We start from the raw sequence: 13526 nt of genomic DNA, 5'->3' as shown, positions 1-13526 counted from the left end.
AGAATGATATTGTAATCTATTATTTAAAATGGTTTGTAGTCATCAGCCAATTCCATTAGAACGACCTCAAATTTCACTGAAAGCAAAACCCTGAAAACCATCGGACTCTCCAAAAGATTTGCAATCCAGTCAAGACTCATGCACTCTCAATAGCTATCCATGAGTTCATTTCCTTGTTTGATGGCTTAGAAATGTTTACACCCTGGGGCAATGATAAGATTTGAGATGGCTAAGAGGTATAAAGCACGGTATTTATGGAAGCTGAGTATCTGGAAATACCCTCAGCTATCCATACTTGCCTTAACTCATGAAAAGTTAAGAGGTTGGTGAACAAAAAGAGCTAACATAAGTAACTCTGGAAAACGGTGTTTTGACAGGAAACTATGGCCAAAGACAATATTCTAGCTGGTAAATTCATTTCTCACAAAAGAACCAGTTGATTCTGGAGCTACCTTACATGCATACTGGGGTTGAACAACAAAGGCAGTGGATGGTGGAGGGTGTGAGCTGGGTTTTCCACCCTCAAAGAGAGGTTACAGAAAGTGAGGGTGGGGGGAGCTAGAATGTACCCTGTGTTAGTGGATTAGAGTCTGAGATATCAGTGTGAGCTCATGAGTCACACAGATACATATAAATGGAGAGATACAAAAATAACTATAGATGGGAGAGTATATACAGGTTGACATACATACATGTATTTCCTAGCTCTGAGACACTCTGGTAGCAATGAGCAAACACAGCCCCCAGCTCCTGGTTTCTAAACCAATAAAAGGAACCAGGGCTCCTTGAAAAATGACTGATTCTAGGGCTGGGGGTAGAGAAGGTACAAGAAAAGCCTGGAACAACTTCTTGGAGAGCCAGAAAGTAAGGAATACTTAAAATCAACAACAACAACAACAAAAGTATGGGGGCATGGCCAAGGGACACAGAAGCCCACCTGGAAGAGTGCCCAATGGCCAAGCTGGAGCAATATGGGCAACAAACTAGATGACTTAACTTACTCTTGGAGGATACTCCCCTTTGGGAGATAGAACATGGTTCCTCTCCACTTGAGAATGGGCTGGATGTGGTGACTCACTTATTGTGAATAGAGTATGGAAAGAGAAGATTAGAAACTTAACAGGGAGAACCTGGCAGACTCTGTTTTAGCCATGTGATGAAGTCATGTTGATATTGCCTACTCCCTGATAGGATGTGGTGAGAAGGGCACTGCACTCCATGATCCTTCCTCCCAACCCATATCCTCAGACAATCATGAGAAAAACAGGGGACAAACCCAAACTGAAGGACAGCCTACAGCACACCTGATTAGTACAACTCAGAAATGTCAAGGTCGAGAATAACAAGGAGAGACTGAGACTCACAGTCCAGATAAGCCTGGGGGATCAGACGACTAATTGCAACCTTAGTCCTGGATGGGATCCTGGAACAGAAAAACAGCATCGGTGGGAAAACTGTGAAATCCTAATAACAACCAGAGGTTAGCTAATAATGATGCACCCACAGTGGGTTATTAACTTTGACAAATGTAGCAGAGTAATATAAGAGGTAGACATTAGGGGAAACTGGGAGTATATGGGAATGCTGTATTATCTTTGCACTTTTTCTGGAGATTTAGTAAATGCCCATTTGAAGGCAGCTTGGAGCTTCCCTATGGAGGCTCTGCCATCATAACTCTACAGACACTCATCTCCAAGGAGCACCCACAGGGCACACTGAACCCCTTCCAGGGTACTGCTGCATTCACATTCTGTCACATTTAATAAGATTCCCTGGGGGCAGGTGATCACCTCCTACATAGATTTAAATTCTGCCTAATTCCACTCATATAGTGGGTCCTTGGTGGAAACTGGATCAAATTACTATGTTTAAAAGAAGTAGAGTGAAAATAGCAAATTAAAAATGAGATTTTGGATGCCTCCTGCATGTTTTCCTTTCAGCATTTCCCTCAGCCTGGTCCTCACACCATTTTTTTACAATGTCCATACCTCACGTTCAACATTGCATTAAGAGGATTCTTGAAAATTCAAATGCAAAGAAATGAATGAAAGGAGAAAGTGCAAGCAACAGAGCAGAAAATGACTACCGATTTTAATTTGAAGGGCCCTCCTGAAGTAGCATCTATTCCTGGCTCCTAGTGCTGGCCATCATAAGAAACTGTAAGGATTTGTGTGCCTTTGATTCAGAAGTGAGCCAGCTGGAGTAACTGGCCATTTTAACTCTTTGCAGGATTTGTATGGCCCCCTCCAGATGGGGTTCCAGGGATCCAGTTATGATTGCTCTGCATGCACTTCAGTTCCATTTACAGTTTCTAAGCTTCTGTTGTTTTAACAGAAAAAAGACTTTGCTTACATATAGCATAAGGCTCTTAAAAATATTGTGGATTCTATAACATTTTCAGAGAAATAGGACTTTGGGTTCAGTGTATTTTTTTTCTTTACATTTGTAAAAATATTTTTTAAAATTTGAAAGGAAAAAATAAGACCTATTAGCCTAACACAAGTTTTCTCATTTATGTGAATTCCTTTTTTGCCCATTCCATATGTATTTATACTTATAACTATGTACTATATATAATTTTGTGTTCTACCTTTGTATGTCTGGCATATTTTAAAGTTACATGAACACAATGCTTTTAGGTTCACTAAGTTTGGACTGTCTTAAATCTGAATATCCATCACATTGCTAAATAATTTTTCCATAATTGGTCACCAAATTGGAGGTCACATCAACAGTTCAACTGTTGACAAAATCCTTTTCACAGAAATAAAGCAGCTCTGACCCTTCCTTCCGTCAGGTGTGACCTGAGCTTCCGGGACCTGTTTCCTGAGTGGGCGATAGATGCTGCAGTGTGTAGACCACGGAGCCACCAGCTGCTCTGGAAGGCAACTGCTTACACTAAAGACTTATTAAACTGTACACATAATTGTTGAATTACTTTTTAATTATAAGTTAAAGGGTAATAAACACAAGAAAATATGGTATTTCTCCAACTAAAAGAATAAAAATCTAATCTAGAAAACAAACTAGCAACCAAAGAATGTAAGGCAAAATGTTAAAACCAAGATTTCTAGGCAAGTGTTTTTGGCCTTGGAGGACTTCAACCCTACACAGACATGGTTTTGTGTCAGTGTAAATAAGGTGGGGGCGGGGGCTAGACGGTTTGTGTGTTAAAATGAAAATGACGGGTCAAGTTCTAAAAAGACGTATGTGTTCCATATGTCAGCAGATTCTGGTTAACCGTCCTACTGCAGTTCACAACTGTTTCACCCCGATTCTTCCCGTTAGCGGTGGTCCTGCATGTGTCCCTGGGAGCCTGAGCCTGTTTCTTCTTTAGGGAAATCTCCCCACCCCAGTAAGGTATCACAGTATCCATGAGGTACCCACGACAGGACCCGGCACATGCACGGGTGCTGTGAGGACACACAGCATCAGTCCCACAACTCTCCCTGGTCCCTGAGACTCCCCATGTCCACCCTGGCCCTTGGCCCTCCCCCCTGCTCCTTGATGGGACTGCACCTTCCCTGACACAGCCTTAGCCCACCCCACTCCTCCAGCCAGACCCACAGCCAGGTCCTGGGAAGGATGCTATTTAAAGGCAGCTGGCATTTGGGGAAGACCATAAAAAATGAGGTGCAGCTCACACAAAATGGGTCTTATTTAAAAGTTGGACGCAGTATTATGTCGTAAATGCATTTGCATCCTCTAACATTTAGGAACTGTACAAAGAGCTACCTAGTAATAAGCAGAGACCATAACTCATGAAAAGAACACCAGGGGCCACTGCTCTGCTCTGGGTTCAGCACCCCCGGGGGCTGTGGGAACTGGGAGTCAAAGGGGTTAAGCCTTTCCCAAGATCACCCAACTAGTAAGTGATGCTAGTGTCCAAATTTTGGTTCTACCTGACTCCAAAGCCCAAAGCTCATACCTATTATGCCACAGCTGTGCCCCTGAGTTCAAAACCTCACAGGACACTTCCTAGGCTGGTGCTCAACAAGATAAAGGCCACGTTCAGTTCGAGTGGAAAGATTGTGAAGCCCAGTGGCAAAAAGCCAGATAAGAGGCTGATCTAAGATGGTGGCATAGAGAGGAGTGGAAGCTAAGTAGTCCCCTTGGAACAACTGAAAAAAACCAGAAACAACTAGTAAATAATCCGGAATAACTGCAGGGGGACAGACATGACGATCCACTCATCATACACCAACCTGAATTGGAAGGAATGGCCGAGATCACAGCATAAAATCTGTAAGTAAGAACTGCGGATCCAAATCGGGAGACCCTGCCCCCACAGTCCAAGCTACAAAGCCTCCTGGTTCCAGAGAGAAGCTTTCTCCCAGCAAGCAAATATAGCTCAGCTGAGCTCCAACCGGGGTTTTAATTAGCGAGTGTGAACTGCTCACTATGAGGTAAGAATCCCCAACAAGTAGACAGACGCTTTGGGTGATGACTGACCTTGGAGAGCCGGAGGGTCACCTTGGACTAGCTCTGCTCCTTTTTCAACTCAGTGGAGAAAGCCTCCACTATTTTCAGTTCCCAGTTCTGTGACCCAGACAAGGGTGTGGCACAGGCAGAGAGAGACCATTGAAATGCTAATGACCTCCCCCTAGGGCGTCTATCTTCTCTAAGAGGAAAGGTGTGCCAGTTTGAATGTATTGTGTCCCCCAAACACCATTATCTTTGATGTAGTCTTGTGGGGCAGACATTTTGGTGCTGAATAGATTTGCTTGGAATGTGCCCCACCCATCTGTGGGTGATGACTCTGATGAGATATTCCCATGGAGGCGTGGCCCCACCCATTCAGGGTGGGCCTTGATCAGTGGAGCCATAGAAATGAGCTGACTCAAAGAGAAGGAACTCAGTGCAGCTGTGAGTGACATTTTGAAGAGGAGCAAGCTTGCTAGAGAGGAACGTCCTGGGAGAAAGCCATTTTGAAACCAGAACTTTGGCACAGACACCAGCCACGTGCCTTCCCAGCTAACAGAGGTTTTCTGGATGCCATTGGCCATCCTCCAGTGAAGGTACCCGATTGCTGATGTGTTGCCTTGGACACTTTATGGCCTTAGGACTGTGACTGTGTGGCCAAATAAACCCCCTTTTTATAAAAGCCAATCCATCTCTGGTGTTTTGCATTCTGCAGCATTAGCAAAGTAGAACAAAAGGGGTGGGGCCCAGCTCTACTACCTGCCTTTCATTCAGAACTTACGCCAGTCAAGAATTATAGGCTAATCTTTGCATCAGGCTGAGAGTGTCCCTGCATGGCCCGGCAGCCCAGGGCTTCCCTTGAGGGACGACGCGCACTAGTGACGTAGCACAGCCTTCCCTCAGCAGAGGTCATGGAAGATCACAGCTGAAAAGGGGGGGCCTGCTCGGAAAACCCAGGGACGCTACATGAATGCTGGTGGTTTTTGGGTCAGCGACAGAGAAAATCTGGGGCAAATCTGAAATGAAGGCTTAGACTCTTGCAACAGCCTTGAATCTCCGGGAATACCTGGGAGGTTTGAATACTAAAGCAGCCCTGCCTCCCTGACCACCCAGAAACAAGCACCACATTCAGGGTGGACAGCACCAACAACAAACCCAAACTGAGTTCACCAACTAAACCCAACAAAAATCATTTCCCCACACACCACAGAGACAGAGTTGGGGAGAACTGACTTGAGGGGTATAGGTGACTTACAGACGCCATCTGTCATTTAGTTGGAGAAAGTGTAAGCCAACTTGTATTTCTGAAAAATTAGATTGGTATTTTTTTTTACAACTTGAAAGAACCCTATCAAGCAAAGCAAATGCCAAGAGGCCAAAAACAACAGAAAAGCTTAATGCATATGATAAAACCAGACGATATGGAGAACCCAATCCCAAACACCCAAATCAAAATATTAGAAGAGACACAGTACTTGGCACAACTAATCAAATAATCACAATCGAGGAATGAAAACATGGCAGAGGATATAAAGGACATGAAGAAGACCATGGAACAGGATAAAAGGGACATAAAGAAAACCCTAGAAGAGCATAAAGAAGAAATTGCAAGATTAAATTAAAAAATAGAAGATCTTATGGAAATAAAAGAAATTGTTGGCCAAATTAAAAAGACTGGATACTCATAATACCAGATTAGAGGAAGCTGAACAACAACTCAGTGTCCTAGGAGTCCACAGAACAGAAAATGAAAGAACAAAAGAAAGAATAGAGAAAAAAAACGAAAAGGATCTCAGAGATACAATAGATAAAATAAAACGTCCAAATTTAAGACTCATTGGTGTCTCGGAAGGGGAAGAGAAGGGTAAAGGTCTAGAAAGAGTATTCAAAGAAATTGTTGGGGAAAACTTCCCAAACCTTCTATACAATATAAATACACAAATCATAAATGCCCAGCAAACTCCTAATAGAATAAATCCAAATAAACCCACTCCAAGACATATTCTGATCAGACTCTCAAATACTGAAGAGAAGGAGCAAGTTCTGAAAGCAGCAAGACAAAAGCAATTCACCACATACAAAGGAAACAGCATAAGACTAAGTTGTGACTACTCAGCGGCCACCATGGAGGCGAGAAGACAGTGGCATGACATATTTAAAACTCTGAGAGAGAAAAATTTCCAACCAAGAATACTTAATCCAGCAAAACTCTCCTTCAAATTTGAGGGAGAGCTCAAATTTTTCACAGACAAACAAATGCTGAGAGACTTTGCCAATAAAGGACCTGCCCTACTTCAGATACTAAAGGGAGTCCTACTGACAGAGAAACAAAGAAAGGAGAAAGAGATATAGGGAATTTTAACAGACATATATAGAACCTTACATCCCAAATCACCAGGACACTCATTTTTCTCTAGTGATCATGGATCTTTCTCCAGAATGGACCATATGCTGGGACATAAAACAAGCCTCAATAAATTAAAACAAAACAAAACAAAACAATTGAACATATTCAAAGCACAATCTCTGACCACAATGGACTACAAATAGGAGTCAATAATTTTTGAATTGTAACTCCACTATTTACTTCCTACATGATATAAAATACACAAACTCTAATGACAAATCAGTGGTTTTGAACTCAATGTAAAATATGTAATTTTTGACAAGAACTATATAAAGGTGGGGGAATGGAGGAGTATAGGTACATAGTTTATGTGTCCTATTGAAATTAAGGTGGTATCAAAGAAAAACAAGATTGTTATGGATTTAAGAGTTTAATTTTAAGCCCCACAGTAAACACAAAGAAATTATCAGATAATATGACCATAGAGATGAAAAGTAGAGTATGGGTTAAGAAAAATGGGGGAAGGGGCAATGGGGAATTAAGAAATGAGTGTAGGGTTGCTGTTTGAGATGAAGGGAAATGTCTAGTAATCAAAGGTGGGAAGGTGATAGCATTACAACATTCTAAATGTGATTAATCCCAGTAATGGAATGCTAGGGAGGGGGTGGAATGGAAAGATTTAGGCTGTATATATGTTTCCACAATTGAGAAAAAAAAAAAAAGACAGTCTAAATAGATGACAATTGAATGCCAAGGATGAACCTGGATGGGATCTGAGGATGGAGGACAGCAAGCTCGAAGGGACACAGTTGAGACATAAGGAAAAGGAAATATAGAATGTAAGCTTTGTATCATTGTTGAATCTCTTGTACTTCTTAGCTGAGTTTAATGGGATTGCATAAAAGAATGTTCTTGTTCATGGGAATTGTATAGGTGAATTATAGTATTTGTTCAAGCATGTGTGCAGCTGGCTCTCATATGGTCAGAAGACAGAGCAATAGATGATGGATGATAGGGAAGGAGGGTGAGAGGGAAGGCGGGAGGGAGGGAGGGAAAGAAATAGCGGTGTGACAACATGTCAAAGTTAGTGGATCAGGGTATCAGGGGGCATCAGGGAATGCTGGAGTTCTGTGTATGGGGTTTGTATTGTTTTTGCAACTGTTCCTATAACTTTGAATTTATTTCAAAATAAAATGTGAAAAAAAAAAAAGCCAGATAAATTCGAATCTGGCATTTCTCAGGCTCTTCTTGACCTAGAGATGAACTCAGACCTAAAGGCTCAATAAAGGGAACTGAATAGAACAGCAGCCAAGGAAATTGAAGTTGGTGGTGGTCAGAAAGCTATTATAATCTTTGTTACTATTCCTCAACTGAAGTCTTTCCAGAAAATCCAAGTCCGGCTAGCACGGAAATTGGAGAAAAAGTTCAGTGGAAAGCACGTTGTCTTTATTGCTCAGAGGAGAATTCTGCCTAAACCAACTCAAAAAAGCCGTACAAAAAATAAGCAAGAGTGTCCCAGGGGCTATACTCTAACAGCTGTACACGATGCAATACTTGAAAACTTGGTATTTCCAAGTAAAACTGTGGGCAAGAGAATCGTGTAAAACTGGACAGCAGCCGGCTTATAAAGGTTCATTTGGACAAACCGCAGCAGAACAATATAGAACACAAGGTTGAAACTTTCTCTGATGTGTGTAAGAAACTCACTGGCAAGGATGTTAATTTTGAATTTCCAGAGTTTCAACTGTAAACCAAAATGACTAAATAAAGTATCATTCGTGGTAAAAACAAAACAAAACAAAACAAAACCTCAGGAGTTCTAGAGTTTTGTAAAGCCCGTGATACTATCAGGGACAATTTTAATATTCAGTTTCCTCTCTTCATTGTGTTTCCGAGGGAAAATATTCATCCTATGGATTAATTATAATATAAACATTAAAGACTCATTTAAAAATCTACGCAGTATGATTGAGGCACATTTCCCAAGTGTTATTCATCAGCTGCTCCCTGCCAGCCAGAGCGCTGCTTCCGCTCTGACACCCAGTCACAGCTGTCGTCTTCCTCAAAGTCCCTGTGAAAAAATTTTTTGGACATTAAGCCTTCATATTAGGGGCACAGAGAGAATTTGTTGATGGGCTCAAAGCATAATACCACCATAACAATATTTAATTTTTAAAAAATGAGCACCACAAGGCACAAGGCAAGTGAGCAGAAGAAAAGGTTGTTAGTGATTTCAAAAAACACCTCCTTCATTGTCCTATAACTTTTTTCAAAGTCAAACCTAGTATATTGAAAAACTAGTAAGTCCAAGCTGAAAGATTATAGCATAGGGCCAGTAAGAAATTCTGTAATAACCATTGCTCATCCCAGATAAAAGATCAAGGTGTAAATAAATATTCATTTATGGTGCAAGGTGACATAACAAGGCATTTTTATGGTAGTTAAGCCACACACCCACAGACGCCATCTAGAGTTTTCTGGGGACGTCACAACATACGTGTCCTCCTCGTCTAGACCAGGTTCAAGTCTCTCCGGATCTAAAACGACAGCATCGTGACCTCCATCGACATTGTCTGCTGCATCTGCTTCTTCAGACAGGGGGCCTTTCAAGAGCCCTTCTGAACCTTCAGAGTAACGGGAATCATGCAAATTTCAACAGTATTACTCATTTCATGAATATTGGACAAGCATCCTCCAAAGCTTGCTAGCTGATTGAGGACAATGCCGTATTCCCTATTCCTTCTGCAGAGGCCTCCCCACACCACCCAGCATGATTTGGCATAAAAAAGGCCCAGTAAACATCAGTTTGTGGATTAAGTCAAAAATAGCACTTTCTTCAAAAGAAGAAACTCAGAAAATTACAATTAAAACCCTCAAATATAGGAACCTATATATAAGGCATTAAAAGTTACATTTTGATAGTAAGATTAGAGTTGGGTTATTTTCCTTTGAGTTTTTTATCTCCTGCATTTTCACAATGGAGGGAAATAAAAATAAGGAATAAAAGAAAGAGCACAGGCATGCTCTATTAACATTTTCAAATTGTAATTAATTTAGATTTCTGATTACAAAACAATATGCTGACATAGTAATATGGGCTGAATACAGCTTTACAAAAATCAAACCAAAATAGAGCTATGATATATTTTTGAAACAACTTTCCTAAAATGACAGACTGCATCATTGGACCAGAAATAAAACCCAGGACCCATAATCGCTAAATCAAAACTCACCACCATTAACCTTCCTTCACACCTTCCTCCCACACATCAGCTTTTCCTCAGGGCTCCCTAGTGCTCTGCACGCAGTTCCATCAGTATATGTCCAGAATAGCTCTGAAACTCTCTATTTGTGTGCTGGTCAACCCAGTATTGAATTCCTTCAGGGCAGGAAATGTGTTTTATTCTTTTTTATATTTAAACCCAGCATCTATTAAGTACTCAATAAATGCTGATTGAATGAAAAATACAGGCTTAAACCTCTTAGAATAAATCAATAGAGACTTGCTGTAAAATTATATGCTCCTCTTGGTATAATTTATGTTAGATCTTAACCAAGCAAGGTGGGTTAGTAACTGAATTATCAAACTTACACTCATGTACACATACACATATGTACACGCTCATAATGCTGTCCCTTGCCCTGGATTGCTGGGGATAACATTACAAAAGGTTATTTTGTACAATTTTAGTGAAAATGTCTCTAGAAACATGAGAAAATCAAGTCCTATTCAGCCCTATTCAACCTTTTTTCAGCCCTATTCAATGAAAGTTTACAGTGAAGCCTGAGCCGTAAAGCCACTAAAGCAGTGGCATATTTTCATGTCAAAAACAGGCTGTTCTTCAAAGAAAGTAATTGGATGATTACTAAAACAAACCAACCGATGAGCAAATAGAAAGAAGTAAGATAGCTCTATGGGAAATTTTAACTACAGCTCAAGACTGGCTAGAAAAGAATCAAGAACACCTAAAAATGAGTTCTTTTATAATTTTAAAATCAAAGGGTTCCCATGGTTACATAACAGACAGAAATCACCTGGTTTATATATTGTGTATGTCTGAAACGCCAAGCTGAGATCACATTCTAAAGGATGTTCAACACTGCTTATAGGCATTATTTTCACTGTACTTTATGACAGAACCACCTAGTTGAATTCTTTGAAATTTGCCCTCCAACTACTTGTTGAATTGCACTTGGAAAGTTATCACTTCTATGTAAATATGTTATATTCCACAATAAAAAGAGATCTAAAATCAAGAGGAAAAAAACAGTCATTAATGTGACTATTTAAAATAATTATATATATATATATTTCCATATGACACTATGTACAAGAATGAAGCCCCAAGTGGAATTATATACACACCGTATGCCATGCTTTTTATGGTGGATAGCACAGAATACTACATTTCTAGGTGGCTCTTATTGATAAACACTACTGTCTCTTTCAGTATGGATAAATACAATATTCCTATAACATTAAATAAATTACTTATATAAGCAAACAAAAATCTGCCTGACCACTTGCTTATGACACTTAAGATCAAGTCACATGAAAATTGATATTCTATCAATATTTTCCAATTCCCCAGCTATACAATGATTAGAATTTGAATAACTTACCCTTTTCTTTTCTGTTGATTCTCCTCAATGCATTTTCAACCAAGTTTTTTTAATGTTTCCAAATCAGCAGAGCTATGCTTTCTATCTTGTTCTTCCTCTTGCTTTAAAAGGGATTAAGAATACAGATTGCATAATGCTTGAATTGCTACAAAAAAGGTAAACAAATATTCAGTCAGCTATTTTCATTTTAAATAAAAATCAGTGAATTTAAAAAACACTGATAAAGTGTCTATGTATATTAACAGCTGTATACATCATACATACATATACATTTTATATTACACATTAACGAATACATATACTATATAGATTAATGTATATACTCAGCATATACGTATATTAATAGTCATAATATACGTACATGTATATTAATAGCTATATACATTAATAGCCATTAATGTAAACTTTTGCAAGTATGAAGAGGATTCATATAATATAACAGAATTTGAGCAGTCCTTATCAAGGAAATGAGTATGAAAGATTTCAGTATTGTTCGCTGTACTGGGCTTTTCATGCTGAAATATCAAAATGAAATCTTTTATAAAGGTACCATATAAAGCCAAAATTTTCCCACTTAATTCAGTGTTATTCCATAATATCTGAGCTCTTGATGTCATGAAGAAGAGTCCCGGACTATCTAGTCTTTACTAAATCTGCATATAGTGTGAGAAGGAATAAATATCCTGTGCTAAAACAGTGGCTGGCGCCGAGGTTCTCAGTTATTTGTTGAATGTATTGATTAATTGAACTGTAGGCAGCACGTTGAGCTGTCTTATTTCTACACGGTGCTTCTCAAACTTCTCTCCCCAGACACCAAGGTGCCTCATAAATCCCTACCACCTAACGGAGGTGACTCCCTGTAGAGGCGATTTGAAGGTCCCCCCACAAGGACCCCAGCATCTTGGAGGGGCAGTGGTGAGGGTGGGCTCCCTAACAGCCGCCGGGAGATTCTGGGCTCCCCTCCACCCTGAGACCCGCTGCTCTCTGCTCTGAGGGCTCCCCACCTCCCACCCTGCCTCATTCCAACCGCGCTGCACTGACCTGCACGGTGATCTCTTCTGCCTCGAGTCCTCTTTTACCCTACATCTATTTTACTCTTTCTTCATTTTGTTTACATATCCACACCCTCGGCGTTTTGTGCAAACACACTAATGTGTCCACCACAAGTGGTACAGAAATTCAGTGATGACCCTGGGGGCAGGGGTTGGGATCGTCTGCAAAGGGGCACAGGAAACTTTTAGGGTGATGGGAGAGTCTATATTCCAATATTCTTCATTTTAGGGTGATGGGATGTCTATATCCTGATAGTGGTGGTGATTGTATGACTGTATAAAATAATTACCAAAATTCATTACTGTATGCTAAAAACAAATGGTTTTTATTGTATGTAAACTATACCTCAGTAAATCTGAGGCAGGATATTTTGCATTGGAAGTAATCTAATGCTGTAATGTCATTCATTTGCAACCTCAGGCTCATTCAGAAAGTTTACAAGTTTGATTGCTAGTACATTCCATAAATACAATAAGAAAATGACTGCTAAAATGAATTCATATAAATTTCATATATTTAGCTGCCAGCTGGTTATTTTTCTTCTTTGAGGTGTCTTTAAGATGCTATTCTAAAACCTTATGGTGGTTCAGAAGTAAGAGAAAAATGAATAGAAAAAACTTCCATATCTAGAGAAGGTTTTTGGATAGTTTATTACTTGTAGTCAATATTTTGCAGATAAACCTTTTTAATATATTTTCAAAATCAAAGTAATACATACACATGGCTAAAAAAAAAAAAAACTAAATGGCACTCACAGGTTTATAAAAGGTATAACAATCCTTTGCTCCACTCCTTCCCATAAAGCCCCAGGCCTGTTCCCTAGTGACACGCAATCTAGATTTTTCCAGCTTTAAGATTCTACTGCAAAATCCTTTTTACCATTCATGTCATTAAAGTAGCTATTAAAGTTTGAAAAATAGCAGAGTGGGATATAAAACAATGTGAGAGAGTAATATTTTAAAAGTTTTCTTTGTGTAATAAACATATTGGAGTTAGCATTAGATGTCAAGTTGGGCAATGCTTATTTAAGAACATGTTGGCAGTCTGCCTTGAAAATATATTACATGATTAGAGAAAAATG

At 39.8% G+C, this 13526-nt stretch overlaps 1 pseudogene; it reads left to right on the top strand.

Annotated features, from left to right (window-relative positions):
- Positions 1-210: 210 nt before the first annotated feature.
- Positions 211-8519, top strand: LOC119506940 (annotated as a pseudogene).
- Positions 8520-13526: the final 5007 nt, after the last annotated feature.

This window comes from Choloepus didactylus, chromosome 12 (assembly GCF_015220235.1).
Source record: "Choloepus didactylus isolate mChoDid1 chromosome 12, mChoDid1.pri, whole genome shotgun sequence".
NCBI lineage: Eukaryota > Metazoa > Chordata > Mammalia > Pilosa > Megalonychidae > Choloepus > Choloepus didactylus.
This window is presented reverse-complemented; position numbering and strand designations above follow the sequence as displayed.